This window comes from Pan troglodytes, chromosome 14, assembly GCF_028858775.2.
Source record: "Pan troglodytes isolate AG18354 chromosome 14, NHGRI_mPanTro3-v2.0_pri, whole genome shotgun sequence".
In the NCBI taxonomy this organism is placed as follows: domain Eukaryota; kingdom Metazoa; phylum Chordata; class Mammalia; order Primates; family Hominidae; genus Pan; species Pan troglodytes.
The window spans coordinates 77,655,364-77,675,727 of record NC_072412.2 but is presented as its reverse complement, the minus strand read 5'-3'; positions in this window follow the sequence as shown (position 1 = coordinate 77,675,727).

The window sequence follows — 20,364 nt, the reverse complement described above, 5'->3', positions numbered from 1 at the left end:
CTTACATGAGTTAAATATTTTATACCCTAAACACATATGAAGTGCTTGAATATCATGAATACTGAAAAAACTTTTTTATTCTTAATCTGAGTTTACATATATTTTGTAATATTGATGTTATTGATAAGCAAGAAACAATGATTAAAGCAGAAGAGAAGATCAACTCTTAGAGGTCTGACTTAACCAGACCTTCTGCTTTGGCCGGTTGCAGGGATGAATGTCTTTGTAACAGCTGGAGGAAGGTTGGTGGAAGGGCTTGGTTATCTGAGAATGTGAGAATGAGTAGTGTCTTTTTGGGATTTTTCTCTGTTCTCCTTGTGCACATCTCCTAATTACACTCATCCTGCTGATATGTTCTCTCCATACTGGGACTTCCTCTGGCTCCAGCACTAGGAAGACGAAATACAGTTGTAAATTCTGTAACCTCTTTGGTACCATTTCATGATAACCTTGAGGGTCACAGTGCATAGTTTGAGGAATACTGGTTTAAGCTATATTTTCTCTGCTTGTTGACGAGTGTGTCATATGGGACAAAATCAGAGGCCATCCAGAGGTTGAGATGTATTGCATGTATTGCTTTTCTGCTATCTACAATGTCCTCTGCTCTGTCAGCAAAGGCTATTAGATTGGTCTTTGATAACTTGCTCTTCTAACTGGTGTTAGTTATTACCTTGCAATCTGAGTGTTTACAAATTGATTTTCATGCTCCAATATTTTTACATAAACTGAAGTTAGCATGGATTGGTCTATAATTTCTAGCATTTACAATAAGTTTTTAAGTAAATCTTCATAGAGTCTTTCTCCTATCCTTTGAGCATCTCTCTTATCACCTGTAAGTTCTCAGGATAATTCAGCCAATTCATTATTTCACTGCAAGATGACTGTTGTCAGCCCTGCTGAGATAAGCACACACCTGTATTTTAGGCTATTAGACTCTGCTGTTTGTATTTTATCTTGTTAACCTTCCTTTTTATCTCTCTCTCTTCTTCCCTCTTTCTCTCCCCACCTTCCCTCGTTCCATTCTCTTTCCTTTGCTATACAAGTAAAAATAAAGGCCACATGAAAAATTGCTCGTTATGAATTAACTTTCTTTAATTTTCTCTTTCTTACCATAATGGAATATTAATAATGCCTGCTGCTTGAAGTATGATAATCATATTGTGGTCATGTTTTTTGAAAGAGTTTTTATCTTTCCATGATATGTGCTAAAACATTTCAGTTTGAAGTTATATGTCTGAGATTTTCTTCAAACTAAAGCCAAGCCATAGGCAGGTTCAGGTATCTAATAAATATACCAGGGCCAGAAAAACACAAGAGCTTGCTGAGTACCTGGTGTCAAAGCAGGTGGTTCATGGAGGTCCTGATTCCAGACTGATGAAGAGAGCTGACAATGCTCCATGTGTGGCATTATGATAACATCTCGGAGGTCTTTAATTCATACCTACTTTATATTTATAAATAATATTATCTGAGTGTGCTTACACAGAAAATGCACAACATGAGGATTTGGCTGGTATTTGTGTGTTCTTGTTCTTTTTCTGCAAACTCTACATCAACACCACCACTCACTTCAACATCATTTCTATGCTGATTTTTCTTCCAGCTCAAATGCCATCTCTGCAAGAAGCCTCATATATAATAGTTCCTTTCTCTGGATGAGTCTGTCTTGACCTCCTTTATGGCTCTTCCATGCCCTACAATATATTGTAGCTGTGTACATATCTGTGTCCATATTCATATCCTCTACTTAACAAAAAGCTCCTTGAGGGTGTTTTCTGTTTTTTTTTTTTTTTTTTTTTTTTTTTTTTTTGCTCTGTTGCACAGGCTGGAGTGCAGTGGCACGATCTCAGCTCACTGCAACCTCTGCCTCCCGGGTTCAAGCGATTCTTCTGCCTCAGCCTCCTTAGTAGCTGGGACTACAGGAGCAGGCCACCACACTCAGCTAATTTTTGTATTCTTAGTAGAGACGAGGTTTCACCATATTGGCCAGGCTGGTCTCGAACTCCCGACCTCGTGATCAGCCCACCTTGGCCTCCCAAAGTGCTGGGATTACAGGTGTGAGCCACCGCGCCCGGCTGAGGGTGCTTTCCAATCCAATATGTCTTTATGTCCACCAGCACCCAGTGCTTTGCTAAGAAGTCTTCAATAAATAAATGTCTGTTGAATGAATAAATGGTGAGTGCAAAAGTTTCCAGACAAGGAAAGGCAAAAGCAAAAACACATCACTTTGGATCTTTTTGCAAAGTAGTCTTCATAGATGAAAAGACTCTTCTAGACTTAATTAACAATAAAAACTTCATTAACTCATAAGAGCGACTAGTATTTGCTGCAGCCTTTCTACAGAACATTGTCTCTTCTTTCAATAGCAGATCAATGGCCACATTTTGTAGAATGATTTGCTCATAAGCTGTCAACATCCACATAGCTCTTTTGTACATAAAGCAAGATAAACTGAAGTTGGAATTGGCTATCCGGAAAGTTAAACTACTTCTCTAAATACAGAATGCATGTTTACTGCTTCATGAGCCTTTTGGCAGTTTCCCTAAAATGACCAGCATTACAGCCATGTGAACATTTTGAAGATTACACCACAGCCATTCTTGTCTTTTTTCTTCTCTAACGATTACTGTAATGTGTTCATTATGGGAAAGCGTGCCCTAACAATGCCTCACTGAATTTTAAGGGAGCAGAAGTTGAGAGAAGCACTGGAAGTTCAACAACCATTAAGAAATCAAAATGTACAGACCAAAACTTATTTTCAAAGAAATTAAGTTCCAAAAATGTCTCTGGGTGTGTATACTGTTTTGCAGAGTTTATATTCTGCTGCTAAATACTGTAGTGGCCGGAATAAAAGCTGACAAGAATTTTTTTAATCTTTATTTTAAAATAAATAGAATAACAAAATTGGCACTCTTCAAATTAAGAGATATTTGCTAAGGATTTTTTAAATGTGTAAATGTAATTATCACAGTCTTATTGCAAAGAAAAACAAAAGGAAATAATTTCTGTTTTTGTGTTTATATATGATGATGAAATAGGTAAGCATCAAACATTGAACATTCTATTTATTTTCAGTCTTGTTAGGTAGATGGATGTGGCAGAGACTGTTTCCCTCCCAAACTGTGTACTTTGGTCCGAGACTAGGGTGAGGCAAGCAAGGCAACTAGGGCTGGAATATGTAAGGAGACTCTCAGATTTCTGCAAATCCCAGTCCTGCATTTGTGTGACCCTGAACTGGCTGACCTTGAGAATGACCGGCTGACCTTGACAGTGGCTCCTTAAAGTTTGCATACTCAGCTTCTGGCTTGCCTCATTCAAATCTTGGCAATTGCTTTGCTTTGCAGCTTGACTGCATTTCCCAGCCTCCCAGATTAGGACTTATCTTGTAACTGAATTCTGCCCAGTGGAATATGGATAGAATTAGTGTTTGCCCCTTCCAGTCTTGACCTACAAAGTTCTCTAAAGTATTGTGATGGTTAATTTTATGCATCATCTTGATTGGGCTAAGGGATGCCCAGATAGCTGGTAAAACATTATTTCTGGGTTTGCCTGTGAGGGTTTTTCTGGAAGAGATTAGTGTTTAAATCAGTAAACTGAATAAAGAAGATCTACCTTCACCAATGTAAGCAGGCATCGTCCAATCCGTTAAGGGCCCAAATAGAACATAAAGGTGGAGGAAAGGCAAATTCTCTCTTGTTATGTGTGTATTGGGACATTTATCTTTTCCTGCTCTCAGACATGAGAGCTCCTAGTTTTGGGGCCTTTGGATCCTGGGACTTACAGTACCCTTTCCCCTGGTTCTCAGGCCTTCAGTCTTGGGCTGCAAGTTACATTAGCAGCCCACCTAAGTTCTCAAGCTTTGGACTTGGGCTGAATTATACCACTGGCTTTTCTGGATTTCCAGCTTGTGGACAGCGTATCATGGAAGTTCTGGGCCTCTGTAATCATGTGAGCCAATGTTTACCATAAATCTCTTACATGTAGATATCCTATTTGTTCTGTTTCTCTGGTGAACCCTGAGTAATTCAAGTACAATCCTCCATGCTTCTTTCCCTCTACCAGCTGATAGAGAGGGATTTAAGGATGTAAACTAGGGTGCAGCCACAATTTGGAAGGAAACTGAGTCACAGAGTTGCACAGAGAGGAGAAATGCTTGGGAGAGCTGTCCAACCAGAGACACCCATGTTAGATCCTTGAGTAAATAGAAATTAACTTTTATCATTTTACGAAACTAAACGTAGGGAGTTGTTTGTCAAGCTATTAGCCTACTCAGGTTTATAGTCACTATAATTTCTTTATTTTTTTCTTTTTGGAGATAACAGAAGCTCAAAAAATCTTTTAGTTGCTAAAGGTCACATAGCCCAAGTAAGCCTAGGATTTGAATTCTAGTCTATGTGTCTTTAAAGTGCACATTATTCAACCCGCTCATTTTGTGTTCTAGAAATCACTACAAGTGACTACCGAGAATATACTTAATTCAATTAGTAAATCTTTCCAAATATGTATCCAATATGCTATATGATAGTTTCTCAAACACTCTCAACCATAGAAGCTTTAAGTGAGAAAATAAGATGGCATTGTTCTTTACAGTAAGTCTTTTAAATTAAGTAAATTTACTATAAAAATGTAGCCCTGTTTGGATTTGAGCTGCACCCCACCTCCCACTCCACACACCACACACACACTACAGGCCCCATTTCCAGTGTGGCTCACCAGATCCTCCCAACTTCCAGATTTCTGGCTCTGGTTCTATTAGATTCAGCCACAAATTGTGGCAAATAAAAGTTGATGCAATACTAAAGCGTCATAGAGAAGAAATATTCCCTCTTCTGCTTTATTGATCCCCAAATTTTATTGGGAGAAACTCATATTCAAACAGTGAAGCCATCATTATCTATTTGTTATTCTTACAAAGGATAGTTCATTTGTAGATCTATTCTGCTATGTAAACACATATCCAAGGTCTGTTTGGGGTTTGTTCGTTTTTTGTGTAGAGAATCAAGCCAATTACAGGGAGCAACACGAGACAAGGGCAGGAGCACAGGCTGTAGAATCGGCTTCCAAGTCCAGCTAAGGCACATTATCCCTCCATACCATGAGTTTACTGATTTTTCTCTCTTCGAAGCAAATCAACGAGGAGACATGTACATTTAAAAATAAAATAACTGGAGATATTTTTAAAATCTCTATGGTTTTAATAAATAGCTCTATTTATTAAATAGAGAAATAAATAATAAACATTGTAAAACATCACAATGTTTTTTTTAACTTGATTTTTATTTTTTTTATTTTAAGTTCCAGAGTACATGACCAGGATGTGCAGGTTTGTTACATAGGTAAACATGTGCCATGGTGGTTTGCTGCACCTATTAACCCATCACCTGGGTTTGAAGCCTAGCATGCATTTGCTCTTTTCCCTAATGCTCTCCCTACCCCCACCCTCCCCTGACAGGCCCTGGTGAGTGTTGTTTCCCTCCCTGTGTACATGTGTTCTCATCCCACAATGTTTTCTTACTGAAAATGTGGAAACGTCTACAACTGTTTTTTGTTCTTTTTTCTTTTTAATTGAAAGGTAAAAATTATATATACATTTCTGTATTGCTTTTTTCATATGATAAAAAAGGATATAGTAACCCCACCTTATCCTCGGGGGATATGTTCCAAGACCAACCTTGGATACCTGAAACATCAATTAGCACTAAACACTATATATACTATATTTTTTTCCTATACATACATACCTATGATAAAGTTTAACTTATAAATTAGGCATGGTAAGAGATTAAAAGCAATAACTAATAATAAAATAGAACAATTATAACAATATACTGTAATAAAAGTTATATGAATGTGGTCTCTTTCTCTCTCAGAGTCTTATTATACTGTATTTACCTATATTCAGACTGTGGTTGGTTGCAGGTAGCTGAAACTGTGGAAAGTGAAACCACAGATAAGGAGGAACTGCTGCAAACATGAATATCTTTGAAGCTGGTTTTCTTAATTTAAGTAGTGAAATGATGTGGCCTAAGGAAAAGATCGGAGTATTTGCTTTTGAACGAGCGTGATTATTTGCCTGGTTCTTCCATATATTATATAAATAACAGGAAAATCATTTAATATCTCCAATATTCAATGTCTCATTTGTAAATCAAACACATTAGTAATATCTAAATTATAAAGTATAATGATATGAATATCTTTGTGATAAAATTGATCGTAGAGGATAAAATTGTATTGTGTGTGATAGGGCTTAATACAGATACTTATTCTTTTGTTTTTTTTATTTTTATTTTGTTTCTCTCTCTTCCAGGTTTTGTGATGTCATAGTAAATTGTAAATGTTCACATAAAGCCAAAGTGTAATATAAGATTCTTTAAAAAGGGCCCTGCTTACTCAGTTTCATGAGCAAAAGCACTGCAATTCTGATTGCAGCTTTCTGGTAGAGTGATCATTGATGTCTCCCCATGCCCTGTCTTTATTCTCTCATCCAACTAATTTCCACATCCAGTAAGATGTACCTCCTAAATAATTACCCATTTCTGCCTCTGCTTCCATTTTGACAATCAGTGGGACCTAATTTAAGCCCTTGTCAATTTTATTCAGATTATTACAATATACTAACTGGCCTCTCTGCTATTACTGTTATTCCTTTCATCTCCGTTTTCATTTTAGATTCATGGGGTACATGTGCAGGTTTGTTACAGGGGTATAATGTGTGGTGCTGAAGTTTGGGCTTCTATCTATCCCATCACCAAGATAGTGAACATAGTACCCAATAGGAAGTTTTTCATCCCTTTCCTCCCTCCCTCTCTTCCTCCTTTTGGAGTCTCCACTGTCTATTATTCACATCTTTATGTCCACATAAACCCAAGATTTGGCTTCCATTTATAAATGAGAACGTGTAATATTTGGTTTTCTGTTTCTGTATTAGTTTGCTTAGAATAACGGCTTCCAGCTGCATCCATGTTGCATCTAGCTGCAAAGTACATGATTTTGTTCTTTGTTATGGCTACTTAGTATTCCATATTGTATATGTACCACATTTTCTTTATCCAACTCACCGCTGATGTAGCTATGTTAATTCCATGTCTTTGCTATTGTGAATAGTGCTGCAATAAACATAGAAGTGCATGTGTCTTCTTGGTAGAATGTTTTATTTTCTTTTGGGTATATACCCAGTAGTGGGATTGCTGTGTTGAATGGTAATTCTGTTTTAAGTTCTTTGGAAAATCTCCACAGGGGCTGAACTAATTTGCATTCCCCCACACAGTGTATAAGTGTTCCCTTTTCTCCACAACCATGCTAACATCTGTTATTTTTTGATTTTTTAGTAATAGCCATTCTGACTTGTGTGAGATGATACCTCATTGTGGTTTTGATTTTCATCTCTCTGACGATATTGAGCATTTTTTCACATGCTTTTTGGCCACTCATATGTCTTCTTTTGAGAAGTGTCTGTTCATGTCCTTTGCCCACTTCCTAATGCAGTTTTTTTCTTGTTGATTTGTTTAAATTCCTGATAGAATCAGGATATTAGTCCTTTCTCAGATGCATAGGATGCAACTATGTTTTCCCATTCTGTAGGATGTCTGTTTGCTCTGCTAGTATTTCTTCTTCTGTGCAGAAAAAAATAGGTCCCATTTGTCTATTTTTATTTTGTTGCATTTGCTTCTGGGGTCCTTGTCATAAATTCTTGCCTAGGCAATGTCTAAAAGAGTATTTCCTAGGTTTTCTAGAATTTTTATAGTTTGAGGTCTTACCTTTAAGTCTTTAATCTACCTTGAGTTAATTTTTGTATATGATGAGAGGTAGGGGTCCAGTTTTATTATTCTGCATTGGTTAGCCAGTGTTCCTGTGCCATTTATTGAATATGATGTCCTTTCTGCATTGTTTATTTTTCTCAACTTTGTTGAAGATCAGTTGACTATAGGTGTGTGACTTTATTTCAGAAGTCTCTATTCTGTTCCATTGGCTTATATGTCTATTGTTGTACCAATACCATGCTGTTTTGATTACTATAGGCTTGTAGTATAGCTTGAAGTCAGGTAATGTGATAACTCCAGCTTTGTTCTATTTTGTTAGGATTGCTTTGGCTATTTAGGCTCTTTTCTTGGATCCATATGAATTTTGGAATAGTTTTTTCTAATTCTGTGAAAAAAAGAGATTGGTAGTTTGATAGGAATAGTGTTGAATCTGTAGATTGCTTTGGACATTATGGACATTTTAACAATATTGATTCTTCCAAATATTAACATGGAAAGCTATTCTGTTTGTTCTTATTGTTTATGATTTCTTTCAGTAGTGTTTTGTAGTTCTCCTTGTAGAGATCTTCCTTGGCCAGATATATTCCTAGGTATTTTAACTTTTTTGTGGCTACTGTAAAAGAGATTACATTCTTGATTTGGTTCTCAGCTTGAATGTTATTGGCATATACAAATGCTACTGATTTGGGAAAATTGATGTGGTATCCTGAGTCTTTGCTGAAGTTGTTTATCAGGTCTAGGAGACTTTTGGTGGAATTTTTGGGATTTTCTAGGTATAGAATCATATTGTTAGCAAAGAGAGATAGTTTGACTTCCTCTTTTCCTACTCAAATGCCTTTTCTTTCTCTTGCCTAATTGCTCTGACTAGGACTTCCAGTACTATGTTGAGTAGGAGTAGTGAGTGTGGACATCTTTGTCTTATTCCAGTTCTTAAGGGGAATGCTTATAGCTTTTGTTCTTTCAGCATGATGTTGACTGTGGGTTTGTAATATTTGGCTCTTACTATTTTGGGTTATGTTCCTTCAATGCCTAGTTTCTTGAGGGATTTGATTGTGGAGGGATGTTAAATATTATTGAATGCTTGTTCTGGGTCTATTGATATGATCCTATGGTTTTTGGTTTTAATATTTTTATGAGGTGAATCATATGTACAGATTTGCATATGTTAAACCATTCTTGCATCCCAGGGATAAAATTCACTTGATTGTGGTCACTTAACTTTGTGATGTGCTGCTGGACTCAGTTTGCTAGTATTTTGTTTAGGATTTTTCCATCTATGTTCATCAGGGATATTGGCCTATAGTTTTTATTGTTGTTGTGTTTTTGCCAGATATTGGTATCAGGATGATGCTAGTTTCGTAGAATGAGTTAGGAAGGAGTCCCTCCTCTACAATTTTTTGGAATACTTTCGGTAGAATTGGTATTAGCTTTTCCTTGTACGTCTGGTAGAATTTGGCTGTGAATCCACCTGATCCAGGACTTTTTTAATTGTTTTTTTTTTTTGGTTGGTAGATTTTGTTATTACTGATACAATTTCATTACTTGTTATTGGTCTGTTCAGGATCTCTGTATCTTCCTAGTTCAACATTGAGAGGCTGTATGTTTCCAGCAATTTATCCACTTCTACTAGATTTACTAGTTTGTGTGCATAGAGATGTTCATAGCAGTCTCTAAGGTTCTTTTGCATTTTGATCAGTTGTGATGTCACCTTGGTTATTTCTGATTGTGCTTATTTAACTCTTCTTTCTTTCTTTTCTTTATTATTATTATTTTTTTAATGTGAGACAGAGTCTTGCTCTGTCACCCAGGATGGAGTGCAGTGGCACAATCTTGGTTCACTAAAACCTCCACCTCCTGGGTTCAAAATCAAGCTAGTAGACCATCAGTCTTGTTTATCCTTCCCCAAAAAACAAATTTTCATTTCATTGAAACTTTGTATGGTTTTGGGGATCCCAATTTCATTTAGTTCTGTTCTGATTTTAGTTCTTTATTTTCCTCTGCTGTCTTTGGGTTTAGTTTGTTCTTGACCTTTTTAGTTCTTTAAGTGCAAATTTAGTTTGTGAATTTTATATCTTTCTTTGTGTAGTAGGTGTTTCGTACTATAAACTTTCCTCTTAACACTGCTTTTGCCGTATCCCAGAAGTTTGGGTATGTTGCGTGTCTATTATCATTGTTTCAAATAAATTTTGATTACTACACCAATTTTGTTGTTTACCCAAAAGTCACTTAGGACTAAGTTGTTTAGTTTCCATATATTTATGTGGTATTGAGAGTTCTTCTTGGTATTTATTTTATTTTTATTCCATTGTAGTCAAAGAAGATCCTTGGTGTGATTTTGATTTATTTTGAATTTATTAAGACTCGCTTTATGGCCAAGCATGTGGTCAATCTTCAAGCATGTTATATGTGCAGATGAAGAGTGTGTGTTCTGTTGTTGTTGAGTAGAGTATTCTGTAGATGTCTACTACATCCAATTCAATTGTCAAATTTAAGTCCAGAATTTCTTTTTTGGTTTTCTGCCTGTGATCTGTCTAATGCTGTCAGTGGGGTATCGAAGTCTCCCACTATTATTGTGTGGCAGTCAGTGTCTTTTCTTAGGTCCAGAAGTAATTGCTTCATAAATCTGAGTGATCCAATGTTGGATGTAAATCTTATTATTGCATTGATCCATTTATCATTATGTAATGGCCTTTTTAGTACTGTTTTGCTGTTGCTGGTTTAATGTCTTTTTTAATCTGATACAAAAATAATAACGCATCTTCTTTTTTGTTTTCCATTTGCATGACCAATCCTTCTCTATCCCTTTACTTTGAGGCTATGGGTGTCATTACATGTGAGATAGGTCTCTTACAGACAGCAGAGGATAGGTCTTCCCTTTTTATCTAATTTGCCACTCTATGTCTTTTAAATGGGGGTATTTATGCCATTTACATTCAAGGTTAATATTTATATGTGATGTTTTCTTCCTATAATATTAGCTAGTTGTTTTGTTGTCTCAATTTTTTAGTTGCTTTATAGGGTGTGTGGGCTATGTGCTTGTGTGTACTTTTGTGTTAGCAAATATTGTTCTTTTTTTTTCCATGTTTAGAACTCTCTTAAAAATCTCTTGTAGGGCCAGTTTGGTGGTGACAAATTCCTTTAGCAATTGCTTGTCTTGGAAAGACATTAATTCTCCTTCAGGTATGAAAGTTTGTTTGTCAGGATATGAAATTCTTGGCTTGCATTTCTTTTCTTAAGAATGCTAAAAATGCATCCCAATCTCTTCTGGTTTAAATCATGAAATTAAGTCAGAAATCAATAAGTTCTTTGATACCAATAAAAACAAAGAGACAACCTACCAGAATCTCTGGGACACAGCTAAAGCAGTGTAAAGAGGGAAATTTATAGCACTAAATGCCAATATCAAAAAGCTAGAAAGATCTCAAATCAACACCCTAGAATCACAACTAAGAGAACTGGAGAACCAAGAGCAAACAAACCACAAAGCTAGAAGAAGGCAAGAAATAACCAAGATCAGAGTGGAACTGAAGGAAATGGAGGCACAGAAAAACTCTTCAAAAAATCAATGAATCCAGGGGATGGTTTTGTGAACAAAATAATAAAATAGAATGCTAGCTAGTCTAATAAAGAAGAAAAGAGAAAAGAATCAAATGGACACAATAAAAAATGATAGAGGGGATATTACCACTGACTACACAGAAATACAAACTACCATCAGAGAATACTTTAAACAGATCTATGCAAATAAACTAGAAAATCTAGAAGTAATGGATAAATTCCTGGACATATGAACCCTCCCAAGGCCGAACCAGGAAAAAGTTGAATTCCTGAATAGACCAATAACAAGTTCTGAAATTCAGGCAGTAACTAATAGCCTACCAACCAAAAAAATCCCAGAACCAGATTGACTTCCAGCTGAATTCTACCAGTAATACAAAGAAATTCTACCAGAAATACAAAAAAAAAAAAAAAAATGCTATCCACGCTCATGGATAGGAAGAAGCAATATTATGAAAATGTCCATACTGCCCAAAGTAATTTATAGATTCAATGTTATTCCTATTAAACTACCATTGACATTCTTCATAGAATTAGAAAAACCTATTTTAAAATTTATATGGAACAAAAAAAGAGCCAGTATAGACAAGACAATCCTGAGCAAAAAGAACAAAGCTGGAGGCATCACCCTACCGGACTTCAAAGTATACTATAAGGCTTTACAATAACCAGATAACCAAAACAGCATGGTACTGGTACAAAACAGACACATAGAGAAATGGAACAAAATAGAGAGCTCAGAAATAAGATTGCACATTCACAACCATCTGATCTTTGACAAACCAACAAAAACAAGCAATAGGGAAAGGATTCCCTATTCGATAAATGATGCTGGAATAACTGGCTGTCCATTTGCAGAGAATTGAAACTGGACCCCTTCCTCACACCTTATACAAAAATTAACTCAAGATGGATTAAAGACTTAAATGGTAAAACCCAAAACTCTAAAGATCCTAGAAGAAAATCTAGGCAATATTGTTTAGGAAATAGTCACAGGCAAAGATTTCATGATGAAATTGCCAAAAGCAATTGCAACAAAAGCAAACATTGACAAATGGGATCTAATTAAACTAAAGAGCTTCTGCACAGCAAAAGAAACTATCATCAGAGTGAACAGGCAACCTACAGAGGGAGAAAATCTTTGCAATCTGTCCATCTGACAAAGGTCTAACTTCTAGAATCTACAAGGAATTCAAACAAATTTACAAGAACAAACAAACAACCCCATTAAAAAGTGGGCAAATGACATGAACACACACTTCTCAAAAGAAGACAATCATGCAGCCAACAAACATATGAAAAAACTTTCAATATCACTGATTATTAGAGAAATGCAAATGAAAACCACAATGAGATACCATCTCATGCCAGTCAGAATGGCCATTATTAAAAAGTCAAGAAACAACAGGTGCTGGTGAGGCTGCGGAGAAATAGTAACGCTTTTACACTGTTGGTGGCAATGCAAATTAGTTCAACCATTGTGGAAGACAGTCTGGCAATTCCTCAAAGAGCTAGAACCAGAAATACCATTTGACCCAGCAATCCCATTACTAGGTATATACCCAAAGGAATATAAATAATTATATTATGAAGATTCACACACACACACGTATGTTCATTGCAGCACTCTTCACAATAGCAAGAACATGGAATCAACCCAAATGCCCATCAGCGATAGACTGGATAAAGAAGATGTGGTGCCTATACAGCATGGAATATTATGCAGCCATAACAAGGAATGAGACCATGTCCTTTGCAAGGACATGGATGAAGCTGGAAACCATTATCCTCAGCAGATTAAAGCAGGAATAGAAAACCAAACACTGCATGTTCTCACTTATAAGTGGGAGCTGAGTGATGGGATCACATGGACACGAGGAAGGGAACAACACACAGTGGGATCTGACAGGGGCTAGGGTGTGGGAAGGGAGAGTATTAGAAAGGATAGCTGATGCATGCTGGGCTTAATATGCAGGTGATTGATTGATAGGTGCAGTAAACCACAATGGCACATGTTTACCTATGTAACAAACCTGCACATCCTGCACATGTACCCCAGAACTAAAAATTTAAAAAAAATTTAGAAAAAAAGAATGCTAAAAATGGACCCCCATCTTTTCTGGCTTGTAAGTTTTCTGCTGAGGAGTCACTATTAGTCTGATGGGTTTCCCTCTATAGGTAATATGATCCTTTTCTCTAGCTGCCTTGAAGATTTTTTTCTTTTATGTTGACCTTAGATAGACTAATGACTATGTGCCTTAGGGATGTAGTCTTGTATGGTATCTTACAGAAGTTATCTGGATTTTTTGCATCTGCACGCAGACCTCTTGGGGACATTTTCCTGAATTGTATTCTCATACATGTTTTCCAAGTTGCTTACTTTCTCTTTACTCAGGAATACCAATAAGTCATATATTTGGTCGCTTTACATCCCATGTTTCTCAAAGGGTTTTTTCATTTTTTTTAATTCTCTTTTCTTATTTTTGTCTGATTGGGTTGATTCAAAGGACTAGTCTTTGAGCCCTGAAATTCTTTCTTCTGCGTGGTTTAGTATTTTGTTAAGGCTTCCAAGTGTATTTTGAAATTCCTGTAGTGAATTTTTCAATTCCAGAAGTTCTGTTTGGTTCTTTCTTAATATAGCTATATCATCTTTTAAATCTTGGATCATTTTTTCTGTTTTCTTTGTATTGGATTTCAACTTTCTCTTGGATCTCATTGCATCTTTTTGCCATTCATATTGTGAATTCTATATCTGTCATTTTAGACATTTCATTCAAGTTGTGATCCATTGTTTGAGAGCTTGTGAGATCCATGGAGATGATGAAACACTCTGGATTTTTGTATTGCCAAAGTCCTTATGCTGGTTCCTTCTCATCTGAGAGAGCTAGCTGATGCTTCCTTTTTTATTTGAATTTGCTATCATTTGTATAGGGCTTTTCTATTTTTATTCTTTTTTCCCTTGGTGTATGACTGTGGTGTACATTGTATATCATTTATTGGCTTCATTTCTGTGTGCTTTCAAGGTGCCAAGGCCCTGTGGGGGTTCTTTGGTTGCAGATAGTTTTGTGCAGTGGCTTTTCAGACATAGCATGTTGTAGTGATATAATTTTGTTTCAGGATATAGTTCAAGCTGTGGTCCAGTAGGTGGCACTTAAGAGTAACAGCTGGCAGGTAGGAGCAGAAGCAGAGGTAACAGAGAAGCATGAAAAGTGCCCTCCCCTGCCCCATGCATATTTGCCTTTAGTAGGGGTGGAGCTCCCCCACCCTAATGGGAAGAGCTGCCGCTTAGTCCACAACAGTGCACTGAGGTTGGGGGCAGGAGATGAGAGATGGTTTTCTCTCCACATCTATTACTAGACTAAAATGGTGCTTCCTCCAGGAGCTTGTGCCACTCCCATGTTTCCTTTGATCCAAGACAGACTGGTGAGCTATGCACCCCCCTCCATTAGAGGCAGATCATGCTGAGGGTTAGATCTCTGGTTTCAGGTATTTTCAGAGGGAAAGAGTCTGTGTAAGTTCCTTGATTATGTATAGCCCTTATATGGTGGCTTACCCAAATGCTAGTTGTGGTAGTGATGTACTAGGCATTTGAGCAGAATCACAGTGTCCTGTGGGTCCCAGGTGGCAGCAGTCTCAGGAATATTATCTTATTCCCCAATGTTAATGCACTTGTGTCAGATTTCCTATTGTTTTGTACTGCTGTTCAACCTCTAGACCAGTAAATGACTCTTATGAGTAAGAGCCAGCTATGGCCAATACAGGTGGTATATACTTGACTCTTGTTTACTGAGAGAAGATCTCTGTCACCTCATACAATGGGCTAATCCATGGAGTGCACAGTGGTCTGATCTCACTGCTCAGCCCTGGGAGACCAAGATGGGTGGGGCCAGACTGGGAAGGCCTCCCTACAAGTCACCCAATTGCAGACACAGACATCAGATCTGTGGAGGGGGGAGATGGGGCAGCCAGCAAGTGCCCAGAGGGTGCCTAGGCGTGGAGCTGGGAAACATCCTTAGCCCCAAATTCTCTGCATGGGGGCCTCTGGAGGTGACCTAATCTCCTAATCCAGAGGAATGGATGCTCTGAATGCCTGGAGGTCTGCCTGAGTATGGAACAGAGGGGGCTCCACTGCACTACAATCTCAGGAGAGCAGGCTGGGGCACCCAGCAATGACACACACAGGCTGCTTCCAGGTCGCCAGGCTGGTCCTGGCTGCAAGTCTTTTTGCCCAGGAGAAACCATTGCTGTGGCATTTCTCCTCCTATTCTGGACCTGTGAAGGGGGAGAGTATAATTCCAGCACCTACTGCTGGGTGCTTTCAACACTCATTGCTCAATTCTGGCTGTGGAGGCCCTTTCTCCACTCCAGTATAAGCGCTCCAATCTCTGACCCAAGAATAAAATGCCTGCATAGTAGGAATTTAAACAAATCAACAAGAAAAAAATGAGCTGCACTAGAAAGTGGGCAAGGGACATGAACAGACACTTCTGTCTGGATTAGAAATTATCAAAGGACATAAACAGACACTTCTCAAAAGAAGACATACAAATGAGTCACAGAGGGGAGACTGTCTACCCCTCTTATGTACTGGGGCTTGACTCACTTTTATCAACCAGATGCCGTCACAGAGGCTGTTTGCTCACTTTCTCCTCCCAAGGATCTGGGATGTCCTTTGCTATTCCAATGGATTCCCATTTTCCTTCTTGAATTAGAGCTCACACTTTAAGCATGATTTTGCAATTTCCAAATGGCTGAGGAATGCTAAAAGCCTCTAATCCACCATCTTCCAGACATTTCTTCTATTATTATTTTTTTAAAGCTTGCAGCACTCCAGATTCCAAGGCAATCTCCCATCCACATCCTACTCAGGCCTGCCCCTGCTTAGCTCCTGAGCTCAGATTAGATCAGGCATGTTCAGGGTGGTATGATCAGAACCCTGACATTATTCATCATCATTTTAAAGCCATTTTTTATAGTGTACACAGAATTATCTAATTAAAAAATCAAGCCTGATACCGTCCTAACAAAAATTTTTGTTGGCTCTCTAACACCACAGGATTAATTGTTCTTGCCATGACATTGCCTACAATAATCTGGCAATTTTAAACATCTCCAGCTTCATCAGTGCCCACTCCCAGCTCTAATTTTATTTTTTTAATGTCATGAAACGACTTACCATTTCCCTGCCACAATTTGCTATTCCTCATTTGGGTCTACGCCTTTGTTCATGCTGCCTTCTCTTTCTGGAATGCTCTCCCATTCCAAACCTTTATTCACCTAATATATTCCTATCTATTAATTCTCATCTCAAGATGTCTTCACTGATGTAATCAGGTGGGATGATGCCTCTTTTCTTCCCTACCATAGCAGATACACTTATATTTACCATAGTAAATATTTTGTTTAAATTCCTACTATGCAGAGCTAAATAAATTACATTTTCAGTCTTCTATTTGTAATCTCCGGAGTAAGCTTTTGTGTATTCCATCTCTCCCTTTCCAAATGAGACCCTGAAGTTTAGAGTGAAATATACCTCCATCGAAGTTTAGAATGAAATATAGCTCACCCTCAGGCCTAGGGGATGGGCCCTGATCAGCTTGAGACAATCAGCTTATCCTATCTTCCTCATCTCTGGGATAACTTTGTCCCATCGTTTTCATCAGGGATGACCAGGAAACCCAAGCACCTGTGCCTGGCACCCCTCTGAAAACAGTAATGGTTTATGGATGGACTAATTGAAGAGAATCTCAGCACTTTTGCTGGGAATTACAGAATGTTGACGTCACTTCTTCTGCTCAGCTTGATGGTGAGAAGACGTGATATTTGGAACTGCTGCAGTCTCGGTGAGAGAGTCTGAAGCTGTCAGAGGATCCTCATGTGGATCCTGAGTGTGGATGCCACTTGAGGAAACAGCATTACCCACTCCTTCGTGTCGGTGACATTGCTTTAGTTCAGAAACAGATAGCACAAAATATTAGAGTATCTGCTCAATAATATTTATGCCCCAAATTTCCCTTTTCCTAAGCAAGTTTGGATCTAGGATTTCTTTTTTCTGTTTCACTTACAACCAAAAGAATTATAATACTAAATATCCTCCATAGCTTATGAGTACTTCAAAGACAGACATTGTGCTTTACTCATTTTTGTTCCTTCAATGTCTCATGAGGTCCCTAACCCATAAAAGGATCAGAATAAATAATTTCTTAACTAATAAATATATTTGCAGCACATCCTGAAATTATTCTATAATGTAAAGCTTATCTAAATCAATATATTTACTCAAATTGAAAAAGACTGACTTTCCCCCGTGTATTGAAAATAGAAATTCCCCAATGTTGAACTAGTTATGTAACCAATGATAAATAGTGCATAGTAGAATTTCGACAGTCACTTCTAATACAGGAAATTATGATAATGTTATACCTATGGAAAATGTCCCTTTCCTCTTGCTTAATTTTTTCTGGGTCTCTATCATCTTCTCATCTCTCCTATCTTACATTGTTCCATGTTCCATTTACAATTCTACACAATACTTGTTTTCATATGTTCAGCTGTTTATTCCCACTTTAAAATATTATTGTTTACTCTGACTGTGATTATTAAAAAGTTTCATTTTAGGTTCAGAGTATTCATTTAAGGTATTTTTGTAGCTCTAACTACTATAGCTCTAATACAATACTTCTCAAGTTTGGGCAATACTGTTAATGCCAGTGTCACATTGGACAATGTCTGTTGTTTGTTGCCTGTTATCCTGAGAAGAAATTCTCTCTTTGTAAGTCTGTACTAGAGGAATTTCATTGTTTTGCACTGAAACTCTCCTTCACCCATGTGAATGGGAAAAATTATAAAGTCAGTCCCAACTTTTTTTTGCCAAAATCGCTATAAGTGTTTCTACCAGTTTATGGTTCCAGCAGTTTTCACTACAGGTCAGCAGATCTCAATTGCTGTATCTTTCTGGATTTACCTGTCTCCCTAGATATGAAGGCACCAGTCAGTTTACCCTGCTACCTCAGCACTCCGAAGGGTGAAAGAATAGCCATTGATTTTCAGTTTGTTCATGTTTTCATGTAAGGGTGAAAGTGATGACTTCCAAGATCTTTACATGTCTCAGGTAAAACCACAAGTCAGCTTAGGCTTTTTGAAGGCGAAGACAATTTTATCTGGGATTAGAGATAAACTTCCCTGCTTCCTATGAACTGCTAATCCTATTATATTTTCAGTGTCACTAAATATGTATGTGAGTTCTCAGGGACCACGATTTTAACTTTTAAGGGTTTCATACAAACGCTGGTGAGGATGTTGAGAAAAGGGAACCCTTGTACGCCATTGGTGGGAATGTAAATTAGTACTGCCACCATGGAGAACAGTTTGGAGGTTCCTCAAAAACACTGTAAATGGAGCTGCCATATAATCTAGAAATCACACTGGAAGGTATATACCCAAAAGATAGGAAATCAGGATATTGAAGAGACATGTGCACTCTCATGTTTGTTGCAGCGCTGTTCACAATAGCCAAGATTTGGAAGCAAACTAAATATCCATCAAAAGATGAATGGATAAAGAAAATGTACATACACACAATGGAATACTATTCAGCCATAAAAAAGAATGATATCCTGTCATTTGCAACAACATGGATGGAACTGGAGGTTATTATGTTAAGTGAAATAAGCCAGGCACAGTAAGACAGACATCACATGTTCTCACTTATGTGTGGGATCTAAAAATAAAAACAATTGAACTCATAAACATAGAGAGTAGAAGTATCATTACCAGAGGCTGGGAAGGGTAGTGGGAGATGAGGGGGAGGTTTGGGATGGCTAATGGGTAGACAAAAATAGGAAGAATGAATGAGACCTAATATTCGATAGCACAACAAGATGACTATAGTCAATAATTCAAATGTACATTTTAAAATTACTAAAAGTATAATTGGCTTGTGTGTAACACAAAGGACAAATGCTTGAGGGTATGGATACCCCATTCTCCATGATGTGATTATTATGCATTGGATGCCTGTGTCAATACTTCTCATGTACCCCATAAGTATATACATCTACTATGTACCCACAAAAATTTTAAATTAAAATTTATTTTAAAAATAATAATAAGATAATAAATTGAAAATTCATCTATTAATAAAAGTGACTTTTATGCCTAGTATCAGGGATTTAAGGGATTTTTTTTTTTAGGAATCATATTTGAAAAAATAAACAACTGCTTTCCTAATAGTTTTAACACTCATGTGCTAGTCGTGATACCTGCCTGGCCAAAACTTGATTTAATGGAAATAGTTCTGACTGGATGGCCACTTATCATGGATTGTTCCACCAAGAAAGAAATGGAGATTCTGACTTAATGGATAGGAGTTTCAAAGGTCAGAGTATCAAGGCACTAGTAACAGGAGAGGTAGCTAAAAAGATATACTAACTGAGTTTATTATGTAAAGGAGCTGTGATGAGGGGTGTGATCACAAATGAGCCAAACCTGAGGAAGCAGAATATAAGAGCAGGCAGATGCTCAGAGGCATTAACAGAGGGCACTATAGTGGGAAAAGGCAACCAAAATCCAAAGAGTAGCCAAGAGGGAGAACTGAATCCCACCAGCAAGACTTCAGGGGCCAAGCTCTCCTGCTGCTAGGATCCTAGAGAGGATGTGAGGTTTTTACTAATACCTCCAGCCCCACCAGCATCATCATCAGCATCAATTCTTACATCATTGAAGCTTGACTCTATTGTAGTTCCAGCTGCCACTAAGATCTGCTTGGTTCATTTTCCTAGTTTGTTTGTTTTTATAAGACCTACTTGGCTAAAGACCTTGATTTTTTTATTCCAAAATGCATCCAGGCAATAAACATCTCTACCACTTAAAATAACTTGATCAACTCTCTGCTCTGCTAAACTAGCATAATCTAATGAAGAAATTATGATCTTAGTCTTAGAGTTTATGCAAGGGTGGAAAAGTCAGCCAAAATATCAAATTTTAAGTGACAAACATTTTTTCTAGCATTTTAATCTAGAACCCCTTTCAACATCTTTTCTAT